Source organism: Pyxicephalus adspersus, chromosome 1 (genome assembly GCF_032062135.1).
Source record: "Pyxicephalus adspersus chromosome 1, UCB_Pads_2.0, whole genome shotgun sequence".
Taxonomy (NCBI): Eukaryota; Metazoa; Chordata; class Amphibia; order Anura; family Pyxicephalidae; genus Pyxicephalus; species Pyxicephalus adspersus.
Genome location: NC_092858.1, coordinates 176977017 through 176986279, shown reverse-complemented (window position 1 = coordinate 176986279; position 9263 = coordinate 176977017). Strand labels below are relative to the sequence as shown.

At 45.3% G+C, this 9263-nt stretch overlaps 1 long non-coding RNA gene across 1 annotated transcript; it reads left to right on the top strand.

The window, feature by feature from the left end:
* The first annotated feature begins 3487 nt into the window (after positions 1-3487).
* On the top strand, positions 3488-7030 carry LOC140323080 (uncharacterized). Its single transcript, XR_011919298.1, has 3 exons — positions 3488-3583; positions 4336-4380; positions 6623-7030. It is a non-coding gene; the product is annotated as an uncharacterized lncRNA (long non-coding RNA).
* The last annotated feature ends 2233 nt before the right edge of the window (positions 7031-9263 follow it).

Sequence of the window (9263 nt, the reverse complement as noted above, 5' to 3'; positions counted from 1 at the left end):
AAGGGAAATCATTTATACAAGAAAAGGGAAGTGAGAGATACGGGGACACAAATATTCTCCACCTAACACACCTGGAGACGAGCGGCGGCCGGGGGAGGGGATTAACGCTGTAATGATTGGGGGGGTGAGGGTTGAATCTTCTAACATTGGGGGGTTATGGGAACTCTAAAGAATTTCTTTACAAATCTACAACGCCCCATGTGCCTCCATGCTCTGTACATTCATTGCTGGGAACTTAGGTTATGGCAGAGTTAGGTGCAGCAGAGGGTTGGAGACTGAAGCTTCTCAGCAGCGCCATCTACAGGGGATTATGGGAAGGGAAGTAATTCTCCCTAAAGATAATAATGAGTTGAATAATTGGGGTTCTCCAAAATTGAAATTTCAACATTGCGTCAGTATTGTGTAGGGGTTATTGAGAGGCGGGGGTTATTACTACCCCAACCCCCACCAGCAGGGCAATGTCTGCCAGTCCCCTCCGCCTGATTCACCAAAGCTTAGAAAATCCCCTCCAACCCCTCACAGAACGGGAACCGAAGCTGCCCCTAAAAGTTCCCAAAACGAGAGAATTCCATTACCCAGAAACTTCCATCGGAGCTACAAGAAACTTCCATGTTTTGCTCAAACTCTAGAAAGAGAAGATAAGCGGAGTAATCACAAGGAAGAAATGAATGATTGTGCAGTGTGTGGGCAGCGGGAAATGTTTGCTATTAAATTGCCCCAATAAGAGATTTGCCCAAAATGTCCAAAAACGTGAACTTCATCACAGACAAAGATTTCTCTGGTAACCGATCTGCGTCATTCACCCTGAATCATCCATAATCCATCTGATCTGACGTGTCCGTGCAGCACAGAATATAATCTGCCGGAAATAACAAACGCGGAGAAATAAAAACGACTTTTCACGGAAATTTCAGCAAAAATCAAAAGTTTGACAAAATTTCAGTCAAATTGTAAAACGTCAATGAGGACGAGAAGAATGAAAGTTTATGGAGGCTGCTAATGTCTATGGGGGGTTACAGAAAGTACCCCCATCTCTCCTGGACCCAGTCGGGGCCATAAAGGACCCCCCGGTATCATCATTATTTTCCAGTTTTGTTTCTCAGAAGGGAAAAACAAATGATAAAAAATCAAAAAAGTGAAAAACAATTAAATACCAAAAAAGAAGAAATAGAACAGAAACAAGAACACAACGGAAAAATCTAAAAAAAAAAGTGCAAAGACTTTTCAAAATTGAATCCAAGAAATCCAAGAAATTCACCCAAATATTGGGTGGGGGGGGGGTTAGAGGTTGGGGGTTACCTATAGCTACCCTGGGAAAAATCTGCTGTGTTGTAAAGTGCCCCCCCCCTAAATATCACCAATCTACGTTCATGTGAATCCGGCTCCCATCACACCAACACTGAACCCATTACCATCTACAAAATCACATCGTACCCATCATACCCACACCATGCCTACCTTCTCAAAACCCAACCACCATCCCCCAACCCTCTTCCCCCAAAAATATAACACCAAATGGCCCCTTGGGACACAACTTTATACAACAACATAACCTCGTCATAGTCCCAGTACCATTCCCTGGTCCTCAAGGGGAACACCCACCCAAGCATGTCTCTTGAGGGGTCTACACCACCTGTTATCGCCCCGAGGTCACAATACTCCACCGGCCCAGGAATGAAGACCTTGCAGCCCCTTTCTCCAAGTTACGACCACTTTTACCTTCAGGAGATTCCACACCTAAGGTGACTCTCCCACCGATTTCTCCACCCCCTGAGGACAATAACTGCCCCCTAATTCAAAAACCCTCTTCCTTTCCCAAACTGCCTCCATCAAACCTTTCTCTAAGGGTGGGCAGGAGGGCAATTCTCACTTATTCTTCTCTAACTGACCCCATTTCCTGTCCGACCCTCCTTTATCCCCACTTTCCACTCTTCCCCACCATTACAAACCATCCAATCCCCACTATGATTCCCCCTTCTCTAATATTAACCCCTTTTTGTCCTGACTACCCCTACCACCTGGTTGTGTGACCCCTTCACCTACTTGTCCTCCCCCCTCCCCCCACCACCTCCAGGCTTTACTTTTACATCATAAATCCCCCAAATAAGAGCTCTTATAACACCTTCTTGGTTCTTGTCCCACCTACCTACCTGATACACAAATCCCTATGCTTTTTTGATCTTCACTGCCTCTCCTGTATTTCTCATAATTGCTTGTATTGATGTCACTAATACAAAATGTACCGTATTTTCCGGCGTATAAGACGACTTTTTAACCCCGAAAACTCTGTGCCAAAGTCGGGGGTCGTCTTATACGCCGGGTACTTACCTGCAGCTTGTTTCATACGTCCGGCACGGCCGAGTCCCCGCTCTCTGCGGGGAGTATGAAGCAAGGGGAAGCAAGCTGCACACAGAGGCGAGCGTGAGCCTGGATTGGCTCTCCGGCAGAGGAGGAGTGTGGAGCGCGCAAGGGGCACTTTAGGCTGTTACCACCTCCTGTACCTCTACCCCAATTACCAGTATTGTACTGTTCCTTCTGCCTCTGGCACAATAGCGAGATCTGACAGGCAGAAGGAACAGTACAATACTGGGCGTATAACACGACCCCCAACTGATTGGTTAGAGTGCTCACTGAAAAGTGTCGGGTGGTGTGCCCAGCTAAAAGGTGCCAAGGTTACCCATCCTGGGTGACCGCATTGGAAGCAGCCAGGTCTGCTCCTATCCATCCATCCATCCATCCTTCCTTCCGAAAACCTGAAGACGCTATTGGTAACTATCGATCATGTGATCGCTATAATCATCTAAAATCATTGATCGGAGGTTTGTTTTCAGTTTCACATATAAGCGTAGAAGTAATGAGAAAACCATTCAATCGTTTCCACCTGTGGGCTCACCTTGTCCCTCTTTGTAATACCCAGGACTGTATTAGCGCCCCCTTTTGATAGAGGTAATGTGGTTTTAGGACTCTCATGTTAAACGTTCCACTTCAAATAAATAATAATGAAATGATCGTAAAATTATTATTATGTAAGCTCCTGCATTGTTACCCAAATCTTCAGTAACCCCCCCAAAAACAGCTGAATGATTATATGAATGTGTCACTAGTATGGAGAGTAATCCCCTTCTGAACATCCAGGGAACCCTAAAACCTATATTCGGGGTGCCCTTTACCGCTGGGGGGGTGCATTAAGTTAAGTACTTAAAGAAGGTCCCCCCCCCAACTCTCCACTGCATGGAGAGGGGGAGGATTCTGATATCTTGGTAAGTTTTTATTAGTACAGGGGGTGGGGGGGTATCTTCATGTTTATTATAATTATTATGTTATACACAATATTACCCAGGACAGAGGTCAGACTAATAATGTGCCCTGACCTGCAGGGGGTGCTGTGTCCTCCTCTTGTGATTGGTTCTTTTTTTATTGCTTGTGATTCCCCGCGAGTAAACAATGACAATAACTGATCTGACCCCGATCCTCTTCTTCTGTCTTATAGAAATCATTGGACCCAGCATTGGTATCATTGTTGGAATTGTTGTCGCTCTCCTTATTAGTATTATTGCCGTGGCTCTATACATTCTCTACAAACGTGAGTACACCGACATTTTATTCTTCATATTTGTCTGGAATTACACATATTTTGTTTATAAAGGGGAGATGGGGGTAATAGCACTCCAATGGGCAAATAAATGGGCATTTCATTGTTTGATGGATTTATTGGGAGGTGGCTGCAGACTCGGAGGCGAGATTAGAGGTAGAGGGTTCTGGGGCATGGAGTACAAAGGTTGTGTATCCGGAATCCGGAATCTTATCCCAGGGACATAAATGTCATATCTGGAATCTCATCCCAGGGACATAAATGTCATATCTGGAATCTCATCCCAGGGACATAAATGTCATATCCGGGATCTCATCCCAAGGACATAAATGTCATATCTCACCAATGTCTCAGAGATGCAGCCAACACATTAGATCATTGCCCAGTACATAGCAGGTGGTAGATCTATGCCAGGACACAGCGGGCAGGCCGGGTCCCTCATATCACTCTGCAGTGTGGACATTTCTATTAGATGGGGTCCCTGTGCACCAAGGTCACTGCTCTTTTGGATTGTGGACCAACCAGAACTTTCCCATTATTGGCAATGTATTGGCCACCCAAGGAAGAAGAATGGCAGATTTAGGTGGTCCAAAAACCAAATGCTGGATGGGTTAGATGGGGGTGGGGGGGGGGTTTAGTATTTGTCCGGAGATAAACGTTACTCATATAAACTGTATACTTCCCTCTGAGTCATCTGAATGTTTAACTTAGTAACGCCCTCTTTTTATACTTTTATATTTTAGGTTATCCTGCATTCTTTGTCTGCCCTTGTGTTTCCAGCAGCAAAGGTGAGCTTTGTAGTCTTATGGTGGCTGTGTCAATGGCCATTGTTTCTGTGAGTTCATACACGAGTACTGGCAGGAAGTCCTCATAACTTGCAATGTGTGCGGACATTTGCAGATCTCTGTCCAATCATCTCTTTCAGAGACATATATTTTAAGATTATTCCACCCCTCCTATTATGTGATACTCCCCCCCCAAGATTATAAGCTCTTCAGGACAGGGTCCTCTCCTCTTCCCCGTGTCACTGTCTGTATCTGTCTGTCATTTACAACCTTTATTTAATGTACATTGCTGCGTAATATGTTGGCGTTATATAAATACTCTTTAATAATAAATATTCATCTCTTACCTATTATTATTATTTGGATTGGTTGGTGGTGTGTGCGGCATTGTGTTATATGCACCAAATGCTGGAAGAATGTCAGAGCCGAGCACTGTCACCTGTCATGCCGGGCTCTGTGTAATGATCAGAATCGGCCATTTGTTAGTAATTTTTCTGTGCTTACCTGTGACCATATTTGTCACCTGGTGCCACAACATCCAATTACATTCTCTCTGTGTGGTCAATGTGATTGGCTGTTCTGTGACAACACACAATGGGGGAATAATGGAGCTGCCTTTATAAGCCAATCTGTTGCCATCGTTTATTGTATTTGGATAACACAGTGGATTTGTTGCTGTAGTTAACATTATTATTATTACTGATTAATAATAATAATTATAATAATAATAATCAGTATTTATATAGCGCCAACATATTACACAGCGCCGTACATAATATAGTAATTGCAAATGACAGACAGATATAGACGATGACACAGGAGGAGGAGAGGACCCTGTCCTGAAGAGCTTACAATCTAGGAGGTGGGGGTAGTATCACACAATGGCGGGGGGGGGATATGGAATGGTGGGAAGTAGTGAAGATGAGGAGAGGATCTTCCCCCGAAGAGCTAGTTATAGGAATATATTACTCCTACTACTGTGCAGGCCACTCCACAGCGGGGGTCCATTTATGTAAAGGTGTCGGTGTACCTGAGCTACAGGAGGTATAACGTGCCGGGGCCTAGAGGAGCACCTATCTGCAGTGCTTGGCTAACCTTAGATTGTAAGCTTTTCTGATAAATACTCTTTAATAATAAATATTCATCTCTTACCTATTATTATTTGGATTGGTTGGTGGTGTGCGGGGCATTGTGTTATATGCACCAAATGGTGGAAGAATGTCAGAGCCGAGCACTGTCACCTGTCGCTCCAGGCTCTGTGTAATGATCAGAATCGGCCATTTGTTAGCTATTTTTCTGTGCTTACCTGTGACCATATTTGTCACCCGGTGCCACAACATCCAATTACATTCTCTCTGTGTGGTCAATGTGATTGGCTGTTCTGTGACCTCACACAATGGGGAAATAATGGAGCTGCCTTTATAAGCCAATCTGTTGCCATGTTTATTGTATTTGGATAACACACTGGATTTGTTGCTGTAGTTGTTAATAATAATAATAATCAGTATTTATATAGCGCCAACATATTACACAGCGCTGTACAAAAAATAGGAATTGCAAATGACAGACAGATATAGACAATGACACGAGGAGGAGCGGACTCCTCCTGAAGAGCTTACAATCTAGGAGGTGGGGGTAGTATCACACAATGGCGGGGGGGGGATATGGAATGGTGGGAAGTAGTGAGGATGAGGAGAGGATCCTCCCCCGAAGAGCTAGTTATAGGAATATATTACTCCTAGTACTGTGCAGGCCACTTCACAGCGGGGGTCCATTTATGTAAAGGTGTCGGTGTACCTGAGCTACAGGAGGTATAACGTGCCGGGGCCTAGAGGAGCACCTATCTGCAGTGCTTTCTAAACCTACCTATCATGGATGACTCTCAGGTCCAAGTACTTCTGATATTGCTGAAACCTTCATCAGCGTGTTTTCATTGGTGAATGTGGCCGATTGCTTAGCCAATAGGTATTGGGGGGGCTTAGCGGCAAGCTCCGACATTACCTGGAAATATAAAAGTGCAAACGTTGCTCCTCACAGGCGTCTGGCATGGGGACGTTTGAGCCATGGCGCAGGCGTGCGTTTCCCATGTTTCTCCATATTTACCTGCAGATTTCCTCCTTAATGTTTACTGAATCCTCCCTTCATTTGTATGTGATAATGTAGAGCAGGCAATAAATATTTTCATGGTGGATGTAACAAGAATCATATCTTCACTGTAATAAATCAACTTTTACATCTCATTCAGGAAAAACTGGGCCAGAAAATGGGGAAACAGAGCAACGACCTTTAAATCACACAGAAGGTGAGTGCCGGACATGATCACCCTGTATAAACATACGGTCCATATAGAGAACTCTCCTTCACATTATTCACTTGTCATAAGGGTTTTATATCTGGGATATGTTTATTTCCCTAGTGGGTGAACGTGACAGACTTTTATGTCTTGTTTGAAGTTTTTTATTTTTTTTATTTTTCTCACAAAAAACAGTTTCTCACAGTTCTTATTTTTCTCACAAAAAAAATCTATATTTATTCATGTACAAAAATCTGTATTGACCAAAACCTGCAACCAATATTACTATAGAAAGATACCTCTGTGTTACCTGTGACCTGTCACAGATTTCTTCTGTTATATACAAGAAGTCATGAATAAGAATTGACATAAATGAGTAATGAAAAAACACAGCTTCATAAGCAAACAAGTGCAACATACCAAGAACATGTGCTGACAATTAACATGTGACTCATAGAGTTACATGTTAAATCTGAGTAAAAAAAAAAATCAATTATTAAATATGCATTGCTGTTAATGAATGAAATACCAGCAAGAGAAAAGAGAATCCACCAACCTCTGCTAGTGTCACACCAGAGTACTGTAGGTTAATTAACCCTGCGATTTCTTCACCCCTTGCTCCAGTGCTTTTGAAATCTCCTGCTCTCTCTCTGCTCCCTCCTTCCTCTTGGATACAAGACTTCTCTAGAGCTGCCCCGACTCTCTGGAATGGTCTCCTCGTCCTATTCGGCTTGCTTCTACTTTCTGCTCATTTAAAAGAGAACTCAAAACCCATTTTTTCAAACTTGCCTACCCATCCATATCTGTCTTCTGAAACCATCACTACTTCCCACCTCTACATATCTCACATCCTTTGTGTGTGAAATTCCCCCACCTACTAGAGTGTAAGCTCTTCGGGGCAGGGTCCTCTCCTCCTAAATCCTGTTTAATAATAATAATTATAATAATATGGAATGGTGGGAAGTAGTGACGGGTAGGTGAGGGGGAAGCGTTGGGATTTAAATGAGTAGAAAGTAGGAGCAAGCCAAATAGGACGAGGAGACCATTCCAGAGAGTTGGGGCAGCTCTAGAAAAGTCTTGTATCCGTGTGTGTGATGAGGTTATGAGTGAGGAAGTCATTAGTAGAATGAAGATTAAAGCCGGGGGACCATTGTACCGTCATTCTAAATGTACCAATGACAAGGACGACCACTAATCCCTGCGCCTCTGACCCCAATATCACCCACCATGCTTCCATTCTTTTATTATCTGCTGCAATTATTTCCCCCTGTACCCCTCTATTCACCAGCTACATGTCCCACAACTACCCCCCTCCATCCGCACCCATTGCACCATTTTCTCACCTTCACCCCCTTTTTTCCGGGAACCCATTGCCCTTTCCTCTCTAGGAACCCCACACACTTGCACCCTGCTACACTTCCCCCCACTCGTCCAATTACTACCATCGTACCTCTGTCCCCTGCACCTCCATGTTCTCACCCGTTCATCTTATTACCACTAATGCCCCCTCACCTGTGTGCCCATCTCTCATGGCTGTGTGTTCCCCCCCCATCCTGGCACCATCTGAAAGGGGTTCACTGACCCCATAAACATATACCCGGATCATGATGGTTTGGACCGTCCATGGTAGGGCCCCGGGGCGTCCGTACTCACCATAGGAGGCTGCAAGGACCCAGAGCAGGATGGCAGGTTGGGGTCTCATGGTGTGTGGGGCACTCCGCTCATACAGCAAATAACAGAAATAAGATGTGCAGAGGAAGTCACGATGTGGTTACAGGACATCCACATAACACCCTGAGACGCCCGGCCTCCTCTGCACACCAGCCAGGTACACATAGCCAAGCTTGGGGTACTTTGAGGAAGGGGCAATTGAAGGAGTGGTGGTGAGAGCAGGGGGTGCAAGAATTTGGTTCATGGTATTGGGTGTAAAGGGATGAAGTGGGGTGCCCTGGAGACACAGAAGGGTAAAAGCAGAGAGGGGGCAGGGAGTGAGAGTTGGGGTCAGCATGCTCAGGCTTGGGGTTATGGCATGAGGATGGGGGTGTAAAGGGGCAATGTTGGAGGGGGAACTTGTGCAGACAAAGGGTTAAAGCTTACAGATGGGGTAGTAAGGAAGACTTATTGGTGTGAGGAGGGGTAAAGCCTCTGAAGTTATGGATTGAGGGCAGTAAAAAGCATGCATAGGTCATTGGGGGCTTCTGGCACAGTGGTAACAGCAAGGGGTGCAGGACTGGGGTAAGTGTAGGGGGTACAGGGCTGGGGTATTTGTAGGGGGTGCAGGGCTGGGGTAAGTGTAGGGGTATGTAGAATGTGTTTAGGTTCTAGGAGAAGAAGGTGGTGGGGAGCCTGGTGTGATGGTGAGAGCAGGGGGCAGATACATGAGAAGGGGAGGTGTAAATGTGGGCATGGGGTAAGAGTTTGGGGGAAGGAGGGTGATAAAAGAAGGGGGGTGCAGGCACAGAGGGTGATAAGAGAAGGGGGGTGCAGGCACAGAGGGTGATAAGAGAAGGGGGGTGCAGGCACAGTGGGGGATAAGAGAAGGGGGGGTGCAGGCACAGAGGGTGATAAGAGAAGGGGGGTGCAGGCACAGAGG